General features: G+C 35.2%; 1 long non-coding RNA gene across 1 annotated transcript; it reads right to left on the reverse strand.

Moving 5' to 3' along the window:
- Window positions 1-11482: 11482 nt before the first annotated feature.
- On the reverse strand, window positions 11483-13687 carry LOC132610824 (uncharacterized). The gene is made up of 3 exons (XR_009571321.1): window positions 13549-13687; window positions 12611-12676; window positions 11483-11669 (listed from the first exon to the last, which is right to left on the reverse strand). It is a non-coding gene; the product is annotated as an uncharacterized LOC132610824 (long non-coding RNA).

Here is a 13687-nt window from a genome sequence, read left to right on the forward strand (position 1 = left end):
AATAAAGTTTTGGATATGGAGCACAAACTACTGATAAGTGGCGATTTTACCACTTATTACAACCTCTTTGCTTTGGTTTTTGTGTTCTTTATCTATGATATGAGGCTATTATTGGTGTGTATTGCTACTATTTCAGGCGCATTGAGTCATGGAGAGAATTGGGATCAAACTAAGTGAAAACTAGCAAAAATGAGCTAAGGACACATGATAGCAAGGCGTGTGACTCGCAGGAGTGTCCTGTGATTCGCACAGTTGACGCACGGCTTGTCAGCAAAGGAGAATAGGAACTTTAAAGGAAAAGCATTGTCCGTGAATCACACGATTGACTCGCACGTCTTGCCCGTGAATCACGAACCTGTCACGCGCTCTGCCCGAAGACTAAGAAGCTGAAACGTGCAGTGCGCGAGACATGTGTGAAGCGCGCGACTCGCACGCTGCGCTTGTGGCTCATCCCGCTAATCACAGAGGAGGCACGCGGGTGTATTTTTGTCTAGTTCTCTTGCACGTTTTTGGGATGTATAAAAACTCTTCAAGGGGTTTTTAATAGATTATCTTTAGCACAAAACACAATTCTTGGAGTCTAGGGTTCCTACACCACACTTTGGGGTTTGAAGATTTTGTTGAGCACTTTCTTGAACCTTTACTTCATTTCTTTGATTTCTTGCTTTGTAATGAATATCTAAGTATGTAGTATTTAAGTTCTTCACTTGCATCTTGTCTATGGAAATATTTTATGATTAAAGTGTTTGATGAAACTCTTGTTTTGCTTATGCATTGAATGATTTTTATTGCTAATGAAGTGGGTTAATGTTGTTTTAATTAATCTTGTTCTCTAATGTTTCTTAAGGGATTAGCTAACCCTAAGACCCGCCCATTTATTTTGATTTGAGCTCGAGAGAGGAAGATTGAGGTTGAGAAAGATTAATTAACAAGAATTTGAGTCATTAAATCCCATCTAATAACTTGAGCTAGGGATAGGAAAGTTACTTGAGATTATATTGACTGTGCTTAATATCACACTCTAAGGCTTGAGAAAGCTTAGAGTGAAATTAATTAATTTGGTCGAGAGACTTTTGATGAGATTTTAGAGATCATTATCTAATTAGCATAAACTCACTCATAGTAGTAAAATCATAAAATACATTGTATCGTTACTTGAGCGTAATTTTCTTTGTATCCATACTTGTGGCCATTGATCATTTTACCCGCTTTCTAGTTAGTTTTATCTTTGTTAGTTGTTAAAACAAAAATCAAATATTGAAAAAGTGTTTGGCTTAGAGTAGTTGGTGATAGTTCCTTACTTGTTTAAATCACCTAATATATTGTTTCCTGTGGGATCGACCCCGACTCATAATTGGGTAAAAATTATATTGCGACGACCGTGTACACTTTCTCTTTGAGGAGTGGATTTGGATGTTATCAACTACAATGTTATATTAATAGTGTTTTGAACATAGTATATATGTGCATAAAAACAGTGCAAACTTATGTATGTTTATTAGCAATATAAAAAATATATATTATCACTACCCAAACACAACTACATACACATAGATACACTATAATTTAAAGTATTGGGGCCGTCTAGTCAAATAATACTCATCAGTTTTCGTCAACCAAATTAGTGAAATGTTGCAAGTAGAAACTCACTCAGACACGCTGCTTATGGAACATAAAACCGACAATAAAGAAAAAGGAAAGCAACAACTTGAAACTAGTATCAGTAGATATTTAAACTTAATAATAAGTACTATTAATGATATATCTAGGGTTCCAGACGTGACATGTTTGGGGGAAGTCTGTTTAGTTAAATCGTGACTCCCTAGCTGACTTTCAGATTATGCAATAAATATAAAGAGAAAATTGGAAGAGAAAAAGAAAATGACTATGATCTCGCATCTTAAACTTAATGCCCATTATCATTTTACTTATGGTCAATGGCACTTATGCCCCTATTTTGTGTAGGTCTTTAATTTTTGCCCTTCATAATAAATAATGTTTTCTTGAGGCATAAATTTATATTTTCACATCATAATAAACCACAAGTTATGCCCCCTATGATTTTTATTCCTTATAGAAATTATGTCCGGCGGGGTATAAGTTTTTTTTTCTTTTTAATTACATAAGGGATAGGGAAGGGGGAAATGGAGGAGGGGATTATAACATGGGATTCGAACCCTCACCAATAAGGTGAAAGTTTCATAATCAACCAACTGAGCTACTAGATTCCTATGAGGTATAAGTTCGATTATTAAAGGGCAAAAATAAAAAACCATCCCAATTAAAGGGAAAAACGTGCAATTCCTTCTTTCACTTAACTGGTCAAGATTTTGGGTCACTTACTAGCTCATGAATTTAGCACGAGAAAAGACCCAAAACAGTCGAACACTAATTATCCTTTTTTTTTTTTTTTGAAGATTTTATAACTGAAATTAAAGTACTTGCGAAATACAAATTTGAGATAGATCTAAACATGATATCTCCAAGGTGCGTAACTGAGATAGATCTAAATGATACTATCTCTAAATTGTCTTTGTTTAACATGGAAATAACTAAAGTTATTTAGAGTATCCCCATCCGAAAGAATGACAGGTTGAACTAGATGGTTCTTTGACGCAAATCGTTAAGAGGATGTAAACAGCCTCCTCCTTATAATTAATCAAACGTCTAAGCACACAAGCGATTAAGAAAATTGGATGTCTCTCATCACAAACTTGCACAAATTAATCGTGTGTTTATAACTTTTAGCATCGCATTAAAGTAGTTCGAAAGTGACCATTCAAAATTTAGGAGCTAATCAACCTTACTCCAAACATAGCTTTTAATTGGGAAGTCTATTCAATTCAATCGTGGCTCCCTAGGTTACCTTCCGAATTATGCAATATAAAGCTAAGCTCACAAACTATGATCTCACATCTTAAATTTAATGGCCATTGTTGTTTCACTGAATTTCCAAAGATTTCGATTCACTCATTAGTTCACGTTTTTCTTTTTCTTTTGCTTTTTTCAAAAGCCGCCTTGAGATGGTGGGGATTGGGCCCGAGGGAGTAGTAATTTCTCCAACTGCCAGAGAGAGATGGCACAACAAATACTATGATCTCACATCTTAAATTTAATGCCCATTGCCGTTTCAGAAATTATTCACGTTTTTCTTTTTGGGAAAGTCACATAAATACAAGTTTTTGAAAACTAATTTAAAATCATTACAACTACTTTCAAAAAATTACACAATTACAATTTACTACCATTAATGTATATACTTTTAACTTTCTCTTTCTTTCAAATATGGAGAGGACATGAGAGAGAATTAATGTAGTTTTCCAAATAAAACAAAATTAGATGAATATTATTTTTTAATAGACCTTTAAATCCAACATCTATCATTTTGAAAAGATTCTTTTTCAATTCTTTTTTTTTTTCCTTTTACTTTTCACTTGATGCAATTATTTTTTATGACTAAAAGAAATTATTTAAATATATTAATATTAATAAAAGTACATGAATATACAGTAGTTATTATCCACGCTTCAGCATAAAAACAATTTGTAACTTTTTTATTGTACATATGTGTGCGTGTGTTTATATATGTATTTTATTTCATTAAAATAGTTGATATACCAATGTTAAATGTTGGATATAATATGCTTAATATTATATAAAGTATGCAATAGCACAACAATTAATATTATACCAATGTTATATGTTGTATATGGTATTCTTAATATTATATAATGTATACAATAGCACAATATACTTGATATTATATACCTTATTACAATATACTTGATACATATAAAGTATACAATATACAATATATAGATAGATTAATATAATTACTTATAGATTACCACTAAAATAGGATCTTAATTAATAATTGGTACCCCATCCCATAAAACTTGGCTTCCTTTCTGCCGTCACATATTTATTATTTAATTTTTTTCTCTCTCTTCCATGAAATAGGAAAATTAACTCAATTAAATTTTATATTTGTGTATATTTAATATAATAAACAATATATGCCTAATATATATAATAATGTATGTCGTCAAAGATATATATATATATACACTAGATATGGCCCAACAATTTTTTTTTTTTTTTTTTGCATTTTGTGTTCTTGCGTCAATTCCGGTATCGACAATATGCGACTTGATAAATTTGATCTTATAGTAATTTGATGATGCAGAGACAATAATGTAAAGTTGTTGTTCGAGTGAACCAATTAGCTGTTTCAAATTTTTGGTGATTCACTTGAGCCAGCTGAAGAGTTGTAAGATGCCAATAACTGCAATTATAGGAAAATAGTTAATTTACTGCTCTAACTCAACATGATATCATGATGCTCTACTTCTTTTCCGCTTTTTTTTTTTTTTTTTTGCTTTTCTACAGTAATGACAACTTTAGTTATGATTTTGACTTAAAATAAATGCATTATGGGTTTGAAATGCTTAAAGAGCAAATAGGAAGCGTACTAAACTTGGAAGAACACAGAAAAAAAAAAAAACTAAATAGGAAGCGTATTAAACTTGGAAGAACATAGAAAAAATAATAATGGAATAAGTATAGTACCGTGGGTCCCACGGCTCCCATATGTCCCAATCTAGCACTTGTCCTTGAGCACATCACCTTTTCTAGGAATTTAAAAAACACCCAAACTTCTCCCTATTTACTAAAATGTTAAGAGACAAATAATGAAATAAATTCAAAAGTCAATGGAAAAATGTAGCTATAAAAAATAAAAAAAGGACCCATAATATTAATGTTAGGGTCGCATTTAAAGTAAAACAGAAAGGCATATGGGTGTAGAGTCAATTGTGGGAGTAATACAAATTTCCACTCAACTACGTGCAACACTAAAAAGCACAATTTCTTAGAAATATCATAATTACCCTCAAAATTGCCAGGCAATGAAACAGGGTCCTCACGCTGCTGCTAACTGTTGCTTCTTATATACTAGATATGAAAAGCGCACGGGCCCAACAAAATATTATTATTTTTTGCATTTTATGTTCTTAAATTGGTTCTCGTATGAACAATATGCGACTTGATAAGTTTGATCTTATAGTAATTTGATGATGGGCAATTCCCAGGAATGCCCTAATCAAGAACCTTGAGATATTAGACAAAGGAAAAAAAAAAAATACTAATTTTTAGGGGCAAAAATTAAAGACAACTGCTTTTGAAGGGCAATCCGCACAAAAAAAAAATGTTTAATGATGAAGAGACAATAAAGCAAAGTTGCTTTTCAAGTGAACCATATAGTTATTTCGATTCTTGGTGATTCACTTGAGACAATTGAAGAGTTACAAGATGCCAATAACTGCAACTATAGGAAAATAGTTAATTTACTACTATAACTCAACATGATATTATGATACTCTACTTCTTCTTCTCTCTCTCTTTTTTTTTTTTTTGTTGCTATTCTACGATAATGTCAACTTGAGTTATGATTCTGACTTTACACCCTTAATTCCAAATTTGATACCATCTTGTTAAATTTTTATTCCAGAAAAAATGTCGGAAACAATATATATATTTTTGTAGTTCTCAAAATATAAAGTAAATGCATTATGGGTTTGAAATGTTTAAGAGCAAATAGGAAGAGTATTAAACTTGGAAGAACACAAGAAAAAAATGGAATAAGTATAGTACTGTGGGTCCCATATCTCCCATAAGGCCACTGATTGATTTCCTAGCACGTGACCTTGAGCACAATACCTTTTCTAGGAACTTGAAAAACACTCAAACTTGTCCTTATTTACTAAAATGTTAACAGACCAATACTGAAATAAATTCAACAATCAAGGGCAAAATGTAGCTATAAAAAAGCGACCGACAACGGTCTGCTAGGACGCATTTGAAATAAAATAGAAAGGCATTTGGGTTTAGAGTCAATTGTGAGAGTAGTACAAATTTCCATTCAACTATGTGCAACAGTAAAAAGCACAACGTTTCAGAAATACCATAATTACCCTCCAAATTTCCAGGCAAGCACGTTGATGAAACAGAGTCCTCAAGCTGCTAACTGTGGCTTCTTATATTAGAGAAAGAGAATATATATATATATATATATATATATATATATATATATATATAATACTTTTTGTTTAATATACATAGAAAATAATATTATATATAGTATATAATAGTGAAATATACATAATATATAAGTATAAGAATATATATATACTTGTTCAAGGAATTGTATAATATATATATCATATAAACAGTAGTATTATACTATTTTATGGATTAAAATGCTAGTTGAGTATATTGGGATGTTAAGAAAAGTAATTAATGTGTTTTGATATGTATTTAATTTGGTTATCACTAATATAGGAAACTCCTTATTATTAGCCTTTCATTCATAGCAATATTTTTTTATTTATGGTATAAAATCATGCATATACCCTAAATATAGACTATATATTGTAGATTATGTAATTTAGTTAATAGTTGTAGATTATGAATTATTTTACTTATTTACTTATATTTATGTAACTTTTCTTTTTTCATAAGCCCCCTTGAGATGGTGGGCATTGGGTCGGGGGGAGTAGTAATTCGGGTAATTTGGACGATTGCCTTTTGTTGGGGGTGGTCTTTAGTTTTTGCCCCTCAAATTGCTGGTCTTTAATTTTTGCCATTGCCTAAAATACCCCGAGGTTCTGGGATCGAACCTCGACTTAGCCATAAATATAAAATAAAAACGCAAGGCGAGGCTTTGCAAAAAGTTCCGACTTATGCGACAGACTTTGCCTTAAAACATAACTAAAAGTCTGCCGGAGAGGGCAGAACTTGCCTTATAAGGCAAACTTTTAGTTATGCCTTACGAAAAAGTTCCGCCTTATGGGGAATACTTTTAGTTATGCCTTAACTAAAAGTCTGGCCCATAAGACAGAACTTTTCCGTAAGGCATAACTAAAATTTTGCCTTATAAGGCAAATTTTATGCCCTAAGGAAAAGTTCTGCCGTATGAGGCAGATTTTAGTTATGCCTTAAGGCAAAGTATGCGACATAAGGCATAACGTTTTGCAAAGCCTTGCCTAGTGATTTTTGTTTTTGTTTTTGATTGAGCGAGAGTTCGAACCCAGAGCCTCAGGGTATTTTCAGCCACCCAAAACTCAAAGACCAGCAATTTGAGGGGCAAAAGAAGGGCAATCCGCACAAAAAAAAATGTAGTAATTCCTCCAATTGTCAGAGAGAACATGACACAAGGATAACCAATAGACTTAGAATAAAGGTTTTAATTTAATTGCACTAACTAACGACTTTTAAATGCAGATTTAAGGTTCTTATTCCATTTTATTTATGTTTGAGGAATTTAACGTGTATATTATCACTAAGACAAATTCTGCATTAAGCAAAAGTTTGCCTTGTTTTGCAAGGTAGATTTTTTAAAAAAAAAAAAACTCTGCTGGGATTCTACAAAAGTTAGCCTTAGGCCTAATTTTGCTACGAAATTTCGCCTTGCGTTTTTTTTTTTGTACTGAGTCGGAGTTCGAACCCAGAACCTCGGGGTATTTAAGCCAAGGGCAAAAATTGAAGACCAGCAATTTGAGCGGCAAAAATTAAAGACCACCCCCGAATAAGGACAATAGTGCAAATTGCCCCTAATTATGTGGCTCATCTTGTCCGAGGAGTAGCTTTGTATGTTATAATTGTCATAATTAAGAAAAAGAAAGGTTTATTAGTTATGTGGTAATTAAAGATTTATAAGAAAACAAACATAGAAATTAAACTTGGTACAAGTTGGATATTGTGTTATCGCCTATTATTTAGCGAATTTTAATCCAACTCATCTTAGCCCAGGTCATCTTTGCGTTGTTGACCTGCCTGTTTCTTAAATCAATCTATGTTGACATGCTCAAATTCACTCTCAACTTGCTCACATGACACCCCTGCTACAGGAGGTGCTAGAAGTAATGCGACAATTTTTTTTAACTAAATTTATTTAAACAACTTAGATAGATCTTATTTGAAAATAGATCTTGCAGAAAAATAATATTTGAATTTCGATTCACATGAACTAACGGTCCACAAAGGCCCTGTATCTTATTATGACACATACTAACTTGTATTAATACTCCTAGTAATAACTACTCCTTTCGTCCCACAAAGATTATTTTACTTTCCTTATTAGTTTGTCCTAAAAAGATTGACAGATTTCTATATTTAAAAACAATTTAACTTATGAGATGATTTACAGTCACACAAATATCTAAGGCTTGTTTTGGACTAAACATTTCATAAGTGTTCCTTTGTTTCTTAAAATCCATACGAAGTCAAACTAAGATAATCTTTTTGGGACGGAGGAAGTACAGGGCCATCTCAACAAGATTGGAGGTCTCAGGCCAAACTTCATAGATAGGCCCTAATTTTTTTTTATTTTATAAAAAAAGAAAAGAAAAGATCTTCATATAAATTTTTAGGTGTGTAGGAGACTTGAGAATTTTCAAGTCATTTGGTACGCAAACTAAGTTATCCCGGTATTATAGTCCTGAGATTATAATCTCTGGACTAATTTATCTCAACTGGGAGGTGCGATAAAATAATACCAAGCTTCATCGGATAAGATGGGTTATCCAAGATTAAGTTTGGAATAAATCTTATACCTTGTTTGGTTGAGATAAATTTATACCTTCTACCAAACAAGGTATAAATTTAATCCCGAGATATCCCACCTTATCCCGCGTACCAAACGATAAGCGTACAAGAATAATAAAAGGGAGAAGGAAATAAGTAAATATGGGCAATAGAATAATTGCCCAAATAAATAAGGATACTACAAATCTACAATTACCTAGAAAAGCTTTTTCATTCCCTCAATTATGCTGCCAACGGTAACCACTCCCCTATAAAAGGGAAGAAATTACTATTGTACTTTTCCTACAAAATAACCCCCAATTAATGTGGGCCCCCGTCCCAATAAACGGGAGAAGTTACTTTATACATTCATTTTTTTGCGCGGATAGCCCTTCTTTTGGGGTGGTCTTTAAATTTTGCCCCCCATATTTGTGGTCTTTAAATTTTGCCTCTCATATTTGTGGTCTTTAAGTTTTTCCCTTCGCTTGAAAAGGTGGGCGAATACCTGAGGTTCTGGGTTCGAACCCCCGCTCAGGCATAAAATAAAAAAATAATTTCGCAAAGTAAGGCTGGAGGGCGTGTATACCGGATCCGGCATACACTCCTTAAGGAAAAACTAAAGTTATGCCGGATCCGGCATAACTAAAAGTCAGACCCATAAGGCAGAACTTTTCCTTAAGGCATAGTTTAGTTATGCCTTATGGGGCAAACGTTTAGTTAAGGCATAACCAAAAGTATGCCTCAAAAGGCAGAACTTTTCCTTAACCTCCTGTTTGGATGGTGGTTTCGCGGGGTTCATTAATGTATAGTTTTCTATGAAACCATATTTGTTTCCATTGTTCTTAAAATTATGTGGTATGGTGTTGTAAACCCGTGGTTCATCCCATGGTTATATAACCATGAAAAGTCACAATTTTTGTAACCACGGATTTGGTGGTTTTTCCGTGGTTACGTATTTCATATCTCCATTATACCCTACCCTCCACCCTCCACCCTCCACCATCCACCCCACCCTACCCTCATCCCACAACCACCCATCTCACACCACCCACCCTCCACCACCCCCACCCACTACCCCTCACCACCACACAACCCCACCCCTATAACCACTGACCCTACCCCCATAACCACTCACCCCCACCCTACCACCTACTACCCCCACCCTCATCCCCCAACCACCCACCTCACACCACCTACCCCTTCACGACCCCTACCCAATACCTACTTATTTTTTGAAGTTCCTATTTTATTCTTTACCTGAGTTTTATTAATATATATAAACTAATTTCTAATTAAGAGTTAAGGGTATTTTGGTAAACTTACATGTTATTTTACAGTACCATACAGTTAAATCAAACAATACAAATGTTATTAAACACAACAAACAATACAGTCTATCCAAATATTGTGTTCAATAATACAGTTGTCACGACCCGACTAGGGGCCATGATGGGTACCCGGGGCTAACCACCGAGCACCGCTCATTCTATTACTCATCATACTCATTAAGCGTACATTCATTAATCTTATGCTCATAATCATAGGAAAACCATTTTTCATTTGGAAACATAATTACCTTTACATACATAAGCCCTTCAGCTATCAAAATAATATACATACAATAATGACATCGTGAGACCATGCTACCCACACATACATATCTACGAGCCTCTACTAGAATACTAGATATATGGTCAGGACAGGACCCCGTCGTGCCCAAAACATATATGTACACTAAAAAGTAGATCAATGGCACCTCCGGAATAATGGAGTGCTCTCAAAAGTCTGCTTATCGGTTTCTATAAATTTGGGTCGCCTCCCTGTCTACCTGTGGGCATGAACACAGTGTCCAAGAAAAACGGTCGTCAGTACGAATATTGTACTGAGTATGTAAAGCATGAATGAGAATGAAATGAACATAACAGAGAAACCATAAGACATAAAGATAAAGATATAACCTGCGTAACTTTTAAGGGTGGGTGCATTTCATCCATATATCGTATATGATCATAATACATGTATCATCATAGCGCATACATCATCGTATCATATATATCATCATAGCGCATACATCATCATATCATATATATCATCATCGTTAACCCGCGTCCGGGTAACCATCATATGCCGCCCACTAGTGGTGATCATGTCCGGCCTTCTAGGCGCGGTAGAATCATAAGCAGCCCGCCTTAGCGGTGACATGTTCGGCCATTTAGGCACGGTGGAATCACAAGCAGCCCGCCTTTGCGGTGACATGTCCGGCCATTTAGGCACGGTGGAATCACAAGTAGCCCGCCTTTGCGGTGACATGTCCGGCTATATAGGCACGGTGGAATCGTATCATCGTCATCATTATCATCATCACTATCAACATCGTCATCGTTATCATCACATATATCTCATAAACTTATCATAACTTTTCATAGAGCATGCATTTGAATTTAAAGACAATCTATGAAAATCATATCATATTCGTAGCATGCACTTCGTAAAAATATCGCATGATAGACTTTATAATCTCTAAACTTAGGCTCATCATTACCATCATCGTACCTATGGTATATCTCTTACTGTCACGACTCAACCCCGTAGGTCGTGACTAGTGCCCGATCTGGGCACCCAAACACATCTATCAAATGCTATCTCAAATTTTATCAAACGCATTCAAGTATATAGCAGAAGCCGACAAGGCGGTGTTTCAAATTTAGATAATTTCCAGAAAAATTTCGGCAGAGTTTTCTTTGTTTTACAGACTATCCAAATTAAACCTGCGCACAGATAATACCAACAAAGGCCACACGGGGCCAAAAAAGCAACATTTAAACATATGCGGACCGGCCGCCGCGGCGAATGGGATCGCCCAAACACAACATATACACGCATCCGTACAGACATGTCCACAGACCTCTAAACAGACCGACAGAATCATATGACGGGACAGGGCCCCGCCGTACCCATGAACGAATATATATAAATGCACTAACAAATATATATACCAAAAATATAAGCTCCGGAATGAGAGGAGCACTCCGAATAGCAGAAGGGGGTGTCCTAAACCGGTGGATCACCAGGCTGTGCGTCTGTACCTGCGGGCATGAAACGCAGCCCCCGGAGGAGGGGGTCAGTACGAAATATGTACTGAGTATGCAAAGCAGAAGGTACAGAAATAAGTCTTGAACAGTAATCGAATCAGAAGTATGGAAAATAATACATATCCAAAAATATCAAAATGTTTATTTCCAAAGTATAAATTATGCATAGGGCACAGGAAAATATGGTCGCCCGCCTGTCGATGGCGCCATAACACAGCAAAACACCAGAAAGTTTCAAATCTCCGAATCCCCGGCACACATCACAACATAGCATAACGCCAATCACAGCATAACGCCAAACATATATGGAACCCGGCCCTCAAGCGAGGAGCTCAGCGAACCATAAACACAGCATAACACCGAAATGTATCATAATACGCACGACAACCGAACCGGCCCGGGAACCGGCGAACGATATCATAGGGCACGAGCGGAGTAGTGAGGAATCATATGCATAAAATCATTATCATAAATCCAAAAGATAAGTAAAATAGTCATATTTGAAATCGGAACAATAATTGCAACGTTCTCTTCCCAAAGTTACCGAAATTACATAAAGGGCGTCGCGGGACCCACGGACGAGTATAGACCCGAACTGAGCCCGCCTATGAAAAACATACTCATTTTATATCATACAAACTCCTACGAAAATTTCAAAGCAGTCCGAGCTTTTCTGAGGAAGTTATGGGCGTTTGAACTTTTGGAATCGCTAAAGAACAAGATTTGAAACCAAAAATCAACTTTCATGAAATCTTTACAAATTATAAACTCCAAGGATATAAGGATCAATGTTATGGCATATGCGCCCAAGAATACCAAGGAAACAAATACGAATCATAAACAAGCTCGGATTTGCGAGAATAGAGTTTCCTAGAGGCTCGTATCATGGCCTACTTTAACTAAGGCATGCCAAAAAGAAAGGTTACTTTACATACCTCAAACGCTCTCCAATATGATCCAACTCAAGCTAAGTCCAAACTAGGCTTCGGGCTGCCCACGATCTAAAAATAAGCCATAAAATGCCAAACATCAGCTAAAGACTTATTGGGCAATAAATTCCAATTTCGCCCTTACTTCTACAGAAATTCGGGCAGCATTTCCCCTGTAAATAGGTTGCCCCGAGAATTTAACTCGGCCATATCAATCAACAACAACCACCACAACCAACCTAACAACATTAATAATTAATCCGAAAGGTAATTCAACAATAATAGCTCTCTTGCCATCATTTATCAACTTTCATAAATTCAATTCGACAACTTACCTTCAAGCCAAAATCGACGCTTATATGCTCACATACTAACCCGAACCCATACCAAAACATTTCAAGACATTCTAAGCAATTTATACAACTTTTCCAACAATCCATAAATTTTCCCAAGCTACCCGAAACAACCCCTAACCGAGACAACCCCTCTAACTTTTTTCTTCATTTACATTCTAACAATGCTATCTCATCAATATACCAATTACATTAAACATACAATAACCTCCAAAACAGTCCGCAACATTAACAACATCATTTTGAATCATTAAGCATTCATTTCCAACATCGAATTCATAACGACGACTACTAAAACATTAGGCGACATTAATTTATTCATTGCCATATAATGTGACCCATTTCAATCAACACTACACATACACATATATGGATGATTCCCAATTGTTCTTCATCTTACAATGATCATAATAAACTAACTAAGCATTAATTCATCAATTTAATATCACATCACTCACACACACACCACACGGCTCAAGCACCCAAACCCAACTCATCTCCAACATTCCATATTTCATGATTTTTCCTCCATTATAAGATACTACAACATGAATATAACCTTCATAACACAAAAACAAGATCAAATCTTACCTTTTTCTCTTCTACTTCCAATAGCCTAGGGTTTTCAAAAGATGAAAAATAATAGGTTGATCGCTCCAACGATGCCTCCACGATACTTAGGGACCTCAATATGGTGGGTTTGTACCAATGGAATAATTTTAGAAGGACA

Source organism: Lycium barbarum, chromosome 9 (genome assembly GCF_019175385.1).
Source record: "Lycium barbarum isolate Lr01 chromosome 9, ASM1917538v2, whole genome shotgun sequence".
Taxonomy (NCBI): domain Eukaryota; kingdom Viridiplantae; phylum Streptophyta; class Magnoliopsida; order Solanales; family Solanaceae; genus Lycium; species Lycium barbarum.